A 7,879-nucleotide genomic window follows, 5' to 3' on the forward strand; every position below is an offset into this window, starting at 1 on the left:
CTGGCAGCTTTCGACAGACTATACGGCGTTATATCCTAGAAGACAATAATTTTCAGAGCTGTAACGTTATCTCCGCATTGCATCATAAAGGCGTATAGGCAAATGGAAGTAAAACTCCGTACAGTCTTGGACCGTATCACTTAACAAGAGTGATTACTTTGCCGCTTTTTTATTGAACAGAAGGCTAGCCCTAAAACTAGACTACGTACTTAAAGAATTTATACGTTTTTGTAAATTTATTTTCTGTTCCCTGATTGCTTTATGTTTTCCGTTACCTATGAATTGTGCACCCCTGGTCTTGTCAGCAATAATACAACATGTGAAACAATGTCAGACGGTTCGTTTTGTTATGTTCTGCGAAATATCGTTACAATGTTCACTGTAAACTTCTTTTCCCTTTCAAGCAAACAATTTCACTCTTGTCCCTTTAAGTATGAAATACAGAGAAATTTCCCTTCCTCTGGTTCAAGTCCGTTGTTCCCTCTCTCTCTCTCTCTTCTTCACCGATTCCCTACATCCACTGTTGATTCACGTTCCCTGCCTCTCCCCTTTTTATCTTATCTGACAACACGAATTTGCATTCTAAACGTGGTCGTAGAGTGAATGTAGGCACAGAAGCGAGGGCAATGCAGCACTATAGACATAGGGGTGAAGGGGTTATACTGCAGTACACTCATCTCTTCGGAGGATTGTCAGTTCCTATTATGGCCCACTAGAAATAATGTATACTTTTCCATATGGGCTCAGAGTCCCTGGCTACGTACCCAGAGGTCAAGGGTTCGATTCCCGGCGCTACCAGATATTTTTTCTGAGGAGTAGTGGGTCTGGAACGGGGTCCACTCAGCCTCGTGAGGATAACTGAGGAGCAACTTGAATGGAAAATTAGCGACTCCGGTCTAGGAAACCGAAATTAACGGCCGTGGGGATTCATTGCACTGACCTAGCGACACCTTCTATCCGCAAAAGTTGGCACTAACTTCGCCGACAAGCGGCAGTCGCTCGGTCGGTATAGTTCGCTTGCGGACTAAAGTCACGGAATTTGTTGTTTTGTTTGTTCCATTATTGTCCTTTTGACTTTATGAGTGTTCATGTAAACCGTGCCGATCCCGGTGGTCACACTGACTAGGACATGAAATGTCATCGCCCGCGCAAACACTGTGATCGTGTGTTTGAATCCCACACGAGGCATGGATATCTGTGCGCCTTTATCCTGTGTTTGTGTTGCCCTGTTTACGTAACGGTAATGCGACAGGGCTCATCACTCATCCAAGGAGTCCTACCGACTGTCTGTAAGATCCATTGCTCAAGATTAATTCTTATGGGAAACAGGACGGAGCGCGTAATAATAAAGACAGAAGAAGAGGAATTTAAGTCGTCATAATTGCGGATTAAGCTCTTTAATTTTTTGCGGTTACGAGGATTAAAGCGGTTCCATTATTCTGCCGGAATCTCTTTCATTTTCTACTTATTACTTTACGCCGAGAGACCAGATTCAGGTTTTGACTTTCAAGCATACTTTTTAAATTAAGAGTTTTGTTTTCTGGGATATGACGCAGTGTTGTCTGTTGAATGTCAGCGTTCTGTCCCAGAAGATTGAACTCTTCATAAACATTGCTGTGATAACCCCAAATCCTACATACTTTTCAAATGTTATAGTAATCTCTGGTGGTAATTCTTTTTACTTATTTATTTTGATTTATTTAACTACAGTTTATCCAGTACCATTAGTAACTATTGCTTCATCGTTTTTCATGTGTGTTTATCTTATTGCTAGTGGGTGGGACTAAGTCCCTTGTACTGCGGCCACTTCTGGCCTATTGTACCAGCCCCAGATGATAGGTGAGGGTGATTGTGGAGCAATTGGTGGAATGAAGATTGGTAGGGGAAACCGAAGTACTCGGAGAAAACCTGTCACAGCGCCACTTTGTCCACCACAAAACCCACTTGACCAGACCCGGGATCGAACCCGGGACGCCACGGTGGGAAGCCAGCGACTAACCGCTTGAGCTATGGCGCGGCCTTTTGCCTCTGTTGGTGACAGAAACTTAAAGTGGATAATTATGCCCTGTGTCTACCATACTACCATATTGCAGGGATAGCTCAGCCGATATAGTGATGGGATAGGGGCTGAACAGCCGAGGATTCGGGGCTGAATTCCCTGCAGGGGCAAGATATTTTTCTCTTCCCCACAGCGTCTAGACTGACTCTGGGCCCCTTCAAGCCTCCTGTCGAATGGGTACCGGGGGCAATTTCCTCGGGGTAACCCGGCCACTCCATTGCTTGTAGTGCCGAGGTTAAGAATGCCTGGGTCTCTTCTTTTGTTTCCCCCCACGCCTTTACGGTGCGGTGCTTAATTGAACACAGGTACAAATTTACTTTCCTTTACTTACTTACTCATGGAGGTGAGCCCTTCTGGAAGAGCCGCCAATTCTGCAGCTACTCAAGAATTTCCCAACATTTCATGGAACCAGAAGATTCATTACCGTGTTTACAAGATCCCTCCACTGGTCCCTATCCAATCCATACCATCCCATCCTATCTCTNTGTGTTCACAAGAGTCCTCCATTGGTCCGTATTCTAAGCCAGATCTATCCAAACCATACCATCCCATCCTATCTCTCTAAGATCCATTCTAATATTGTCCGCCCACCTACACCTTCTTCTTCCCTGTGGTCTCTTTCCTTCTAGCTTTGCCACCAATATCCTATACGCATTCCTCGTCTCCTCCGTTCGTGCTACACGACCTGCCAACCTCATCCTAATTTACCTTTACCTTACCTTATATTTAGTATACTGTGTATTTTGAAGATTCGGTTCATACTTTTTGTGCTCTTTCTGTTGATACTGGGAGGAGGCTCTTCAGTCGGTTCTGCAGACAATTTATACTTTACGTCTGCCTTGAACTCTCACACTACGACCATTTTCGCGAGGTTTCTATGTGGACTAGGAGAATGGCTAGTTCCTCGGTCGACCCTGATGCGAATGGGATTTGTAACAGAGAAGAGGTCTAGCGTAACGTCATTACTGGAGTTACAGCCAACAGCAGACAGCACAGAAAAGAAGCCATGATCTCTTTTTAGAAGGTTCTTTCCTATCCTTTACCTATACAGACTAACCGCTATGACATCTATCGAGTATCGGACGAACTGTTTGGAACGTAGTTAAACCCGTCACCGTAAAGATGCTGCTGTCACTATACCAGGTGCTACTATAATCCTTTGAACCACGGATCACTTACTGCTTGGATTTTATTTGGTGGGCCACCCTAATATTAGAGGAAATATTTTAAGAATTTCGTATGGAGTGAAATTTTTTCAACATTTACGACACCATGTCTTGAAACAACATAATGATAATTTGTCGTAAAAATTACAATTTCAATTGCTCATAAATAAAAAGTAACATCAGTGCAATTTCTGTGATGAATTGAAGTCACTTTGACCTTGAAAATGCCCTCGAACCATTTGAATTTTTTCGCGTACCACTCGTGGTTGGCAGGCCTTAAATTTCTTAAAGTCTGCTCTACACCATAATATTGCAGCGGTGCTATAAGTGGGTTTACCTTATTTGCATGTAGTACTAATTCCACCGCTAGGTGGATCTGCCAACAACAGCCTCTCTATCTCTCTATCATCAGCTTTTTCATATTCATGAAAAATATTTATTTAGAGGAGGTTTATAAGGCCTGAATTTTACGTTTCTTCAGTATTGCATGTAATTGGCTTGTGAGCACGCAAGCGGGGACCATAATATTGTTGCGTGTTTCCTAGGTAACCGAGAAGAAAATTTACGTGGGTCTCGGAATTGGACGAATAGTTATTGGACGATCACTCTTTACACTCACAAATACAATTATTCGCACACATAACGTCTTCGGAGATTTCCTCTTCCGTGTTATAAATTCTCTCACCGCTAATCTTGGGAAGTGTCTTCTGCTCTGCTCGGAGCTCAACTGTCCTTAGCTCTCGTCGGATACGAACTGTTATATCCTACACTCGGGCTGACTATGGAACACCTTGTCGAAGGGTTTCGTTTCGCCCGCTGTTCTGCAACGAATCTCTTGTTGCCGCGGGATACATTTCGTTACAAATAACGGTGGAAACCCCGCTGTTAGACTCTCATATCCGGGGCAACGATTTCCTAGACATTGCTGCCTAGGAATTGCTAGCCGTTGGCTAGTGATGGACTTCTTATAGTACGGCTATCAGGCAGCACGTCACAATATGATAGAAACTCACTATGCGTGGATGGATTCCCAAAAGAAGCTGAGTACATCAAACCTCATTCTCTTTCCAGGGGTTTTCATAGCTCCAGGATTTAAAATAACGTTTCATTTTCACCGCCCTCTCTCCATCCAACATACTGATAGTTCAGCTTATATATGCGTTCAAAAATATTTGTCGAATAAAAGCTACTGTTGATTTTCCGACATCTTGAACTCCTCTTAAGGCGGCGGAGGGGAGGGGGCTTCTTTTACTTCCCCTGGCAGCCATTTACCCAAACAAACCACGAAAGAGAAGACTGATGGTTTTCCATTGTTGCCGTTGCGGGGCGCTGTTTGCGGAGACGCCAAGTGGACCTTTCTTATAACGAAAAATAAGAAAAGATGGAACCCGACTTGGTGTCGGGTTCCCCGCCAACCCCAGCCACTGGATGGCTCCATGCAAACAACTGCCGACACACAAGTGAGATTTCTTCATCTTTCTCTTCCGCACTCTTCTCCACCTCCTCCTCCTGCCACTTTTGGCAAAAAGCCCAAAAGCTACCAACAACAGATGAAGAAAAAAAAGGGGGGGAATGTTTTGAACTGTGGAATTTGCGGGATGGATAGGAGCAGCTCCTTTAGTGGCAACAAGTTGATGCATGACTTTGGGAGGAAGCTATAGCATTCGCATATCCCATTCATCTCCTAATGTTCCATTGATAAGTAAAAACAATCTTAGAATAGCGCCTGATTTACATTGTTGGGAAGATTATGTCTATTGTTACGGCCATAACTGCACTGTTTATCGCGGTGTACAGCATTCGGACATTTCAGCGAGTGAGGAAAACTGCTCATATTTCGGAGAGATACTATCTTCGAAACTGGATATATTCTACCTTCAGTGATAAAACACCATGTCGTCCCGTTGAAAGTCAACAGATGTTTTGAAGGAAAATGTTGTCAAGCAAGAAACTAGCATGAAGACGAAGGCAATATATTACTCCGAAACATCCGTTGGAATTCAAACGACATGGAATTATAACCCAAAAAGTATATCTCTTCAAAACACGGATATGAGGACCTGAAATCCTACAAATTTAGACCTTAAAGAATCTGATATTGTGAGGCAAGGGCAAGCTTTCAATTTTCATTGCTGTTACTTATCCAATTTGACACCGTGTAGTCGGATGGGAGTTAAATGACGTTTCTAGGGAAGTTACTGCCTCTATATGCAGTGCCGAAGACTAAGTGAAGCAAGTGATGATGCTTTCTCTCTGCTTATATGAAAGAGCGCCTTAAAACCTGTATTTTATGGGTTTTTTTTTTTACTTGGGATGTTATTGGATTGTGAATATCGGAAACCCCATTACAAGGTAAACCTATTTTAAAGTACACATAACATGTATTTACTATTTAAAGTAAAGAGTTTTCTGGATGTCTGTCCCTAGTGAACTGGTGATAATTAAACCGTGAGATTGCTATAGGTTCCAACAGAACGTCAACACACTACCATGTTAGTGAAAGTTCACGTTTTAAGCCAGAGCAAACAAATGTTTGTCGCAAGCATGTGGCATCTGAGTTCTAACACATCGGTTTGTTTGGTTACCGTGAGAATAATATACATTCAGGTCGGTAACACGATGTTACAGACACAAGTGGCATAAAGCGGTTTGCTAGCAGTATGTACTCGTAATATTAAGCTTTGGTGATGGTTACGACGGATTCCTCCGAGACGTGATAAACATCCACCAGACAACAAGTTATGACATTTTAGATAAGAGTAATCGGCAACCAATAATCGTCTCTTAAATTTCATGATAAAAGGGTAAAATTATCTCTGTTAACAAGCTGTGGAAATCCATTGGGTTGTGAGAAGTCGAGACTCCATTTTCTAGACAACAGGCTCACAGGCGGCGTTGGGGTTGTCATTCTTACGCGCCCAGTGACCTTTACACCCAGGCAGATTCCTGGTACTCATGTCTGTTAGAGGCTGAGTCGACCCCAGGTACATAATGCAGCTGGAAGGATTAGGTAAATTGAAAACAATTCAATAACCGCATCGAAAATCGAACCCGCGTACTTCCGGCTTGTAGGATTTTTTTTATTGCTAGTGGGTGGGACTAAGTCCCTTGTACTGCGGCCACTTCTGGCCTATTGTACCAGCCCCAGATGATAGGTGAGGGTGATTGTGGAGCAATTGGTGGAATGAAGATTTGCAAGGGCAACCGAAGTATCGGAGAAAACCTGCCACAACTCCACTTTGTCCACCACAAATCCCACTTGACCAGACCCGGGATCGAACCCGGGCCGTCGCGGTGGGGAGTCAGCGAATAACCGTTTGAGCCATGGCGCGGCCCAGCTTGTAGGATAGTGCCTCAACCTATTACTCTACCGCGCCCCCCTAAATATCGTTTCTTGATTGTATGAAATGAATTTTACGTAATTCTTTGTGTTCCTGTAAGCCAATATCCATATGACACGTTGACTTTAGCTGAGAGTATTTCATTTCATATTGCTCCCCATTAATTTTCACGGTCCCATTCGACAGTTCATAATCCCTATAGCTGATACAGCGTCAGTAAGATTCGTATGAAACATACAGAAAATAAGCTACCGGTGTTCGATTCCAGACAGGAATCAGTATTCTGCCATTCGCTTGGTGCCATGGGAGAAGTCGCAAAGCTAGCTACTGATATTCTGTATATTGGTCAGACGAATTTTGTGTGGTGATGAGGTAAAATTGTCCCACGCTCAAGAGTTTGCATAAAACAGTCTATTACTGTTTGGGCCACAATAAAGTATATTATTTACGTACGTTATACAAGAAATTCTTCAAAATTGAAAAAAATATATTCAAGTTTTTAATAGTTTTGGTACGTTGGTCAAATAAACGTTGACTAACCATAATGTCATTGTGTACTTTTTACTTCTTCGAGCCCTGAAATACTACAATTTGATGTGTAGATGAAAAATTATTCCGTTTACATTCAACCCTCTTCACATCGTGATTAAAGCATACACGACCTTTCATCATGCTTTGTTAAATTAGCCCAATTCTCTTCCCTCTTCCATTCCACGACTTCGCTTAACAAAATCCGCGCAAGAAAATAAAAACGTTTGACAAATAACAAGAAGGAAGGAGCGCAAACACAGACTCTGTGTTGACTTTAGAGATGACAAGGCAGAGCACAGACACAGATGATTCTGGATTAACGTTCTAAGATGTGAAATGTAAGTAAACAATACGTTGAACCGAACCGGCGGCAGCCATTGTTGGAGCGTGACTGGATTTAAACAAATGAAGGTAGCGGGGCGATTGGAAGAGTGAAAACAAAAGGAATTGAAGGTAACTTGGTCCAACGTTTATTAACGCTTTCAAATTCCGGTATATAGTTTGTACATTCTTTGTTTACATTCCAAAACGAGGGAATGGAGAATTATGCCTTTCTGAAGTGGAAAGAATGAAATAAAGGCACGATTTGAAATCTAACTATAATTTTTACACATTGTTTTGCACGAATGAGAAACTTAGCCTTTTACCGTAAGTCAGTCGATCTTAATCTTTTTGACCATGTAATCCGTAAACCTGCACGCGGTAGCGCAGTTGGTTGAGGCACTATGCTACTAGCCGGAATGTTGCAGGTTCGATTTCCGATGAGGTCATTGACCTAATCC

Source organism: Cryptotermes secundus, unplaced genomic scaffold, assembly GCF_002891405.2.
Source record: "Cryptotermes secundus unplaced genomic scaffold, Csec_1.0 scaffold295, whole genome shotgun sequence".
NCBI classification, from domain to species: Eukaryota; Metazoa; Arthropoda; class Insecta; order Blattodea; family Kalotermitidae; genus Cryptotermes; species Cryptotermes secundus.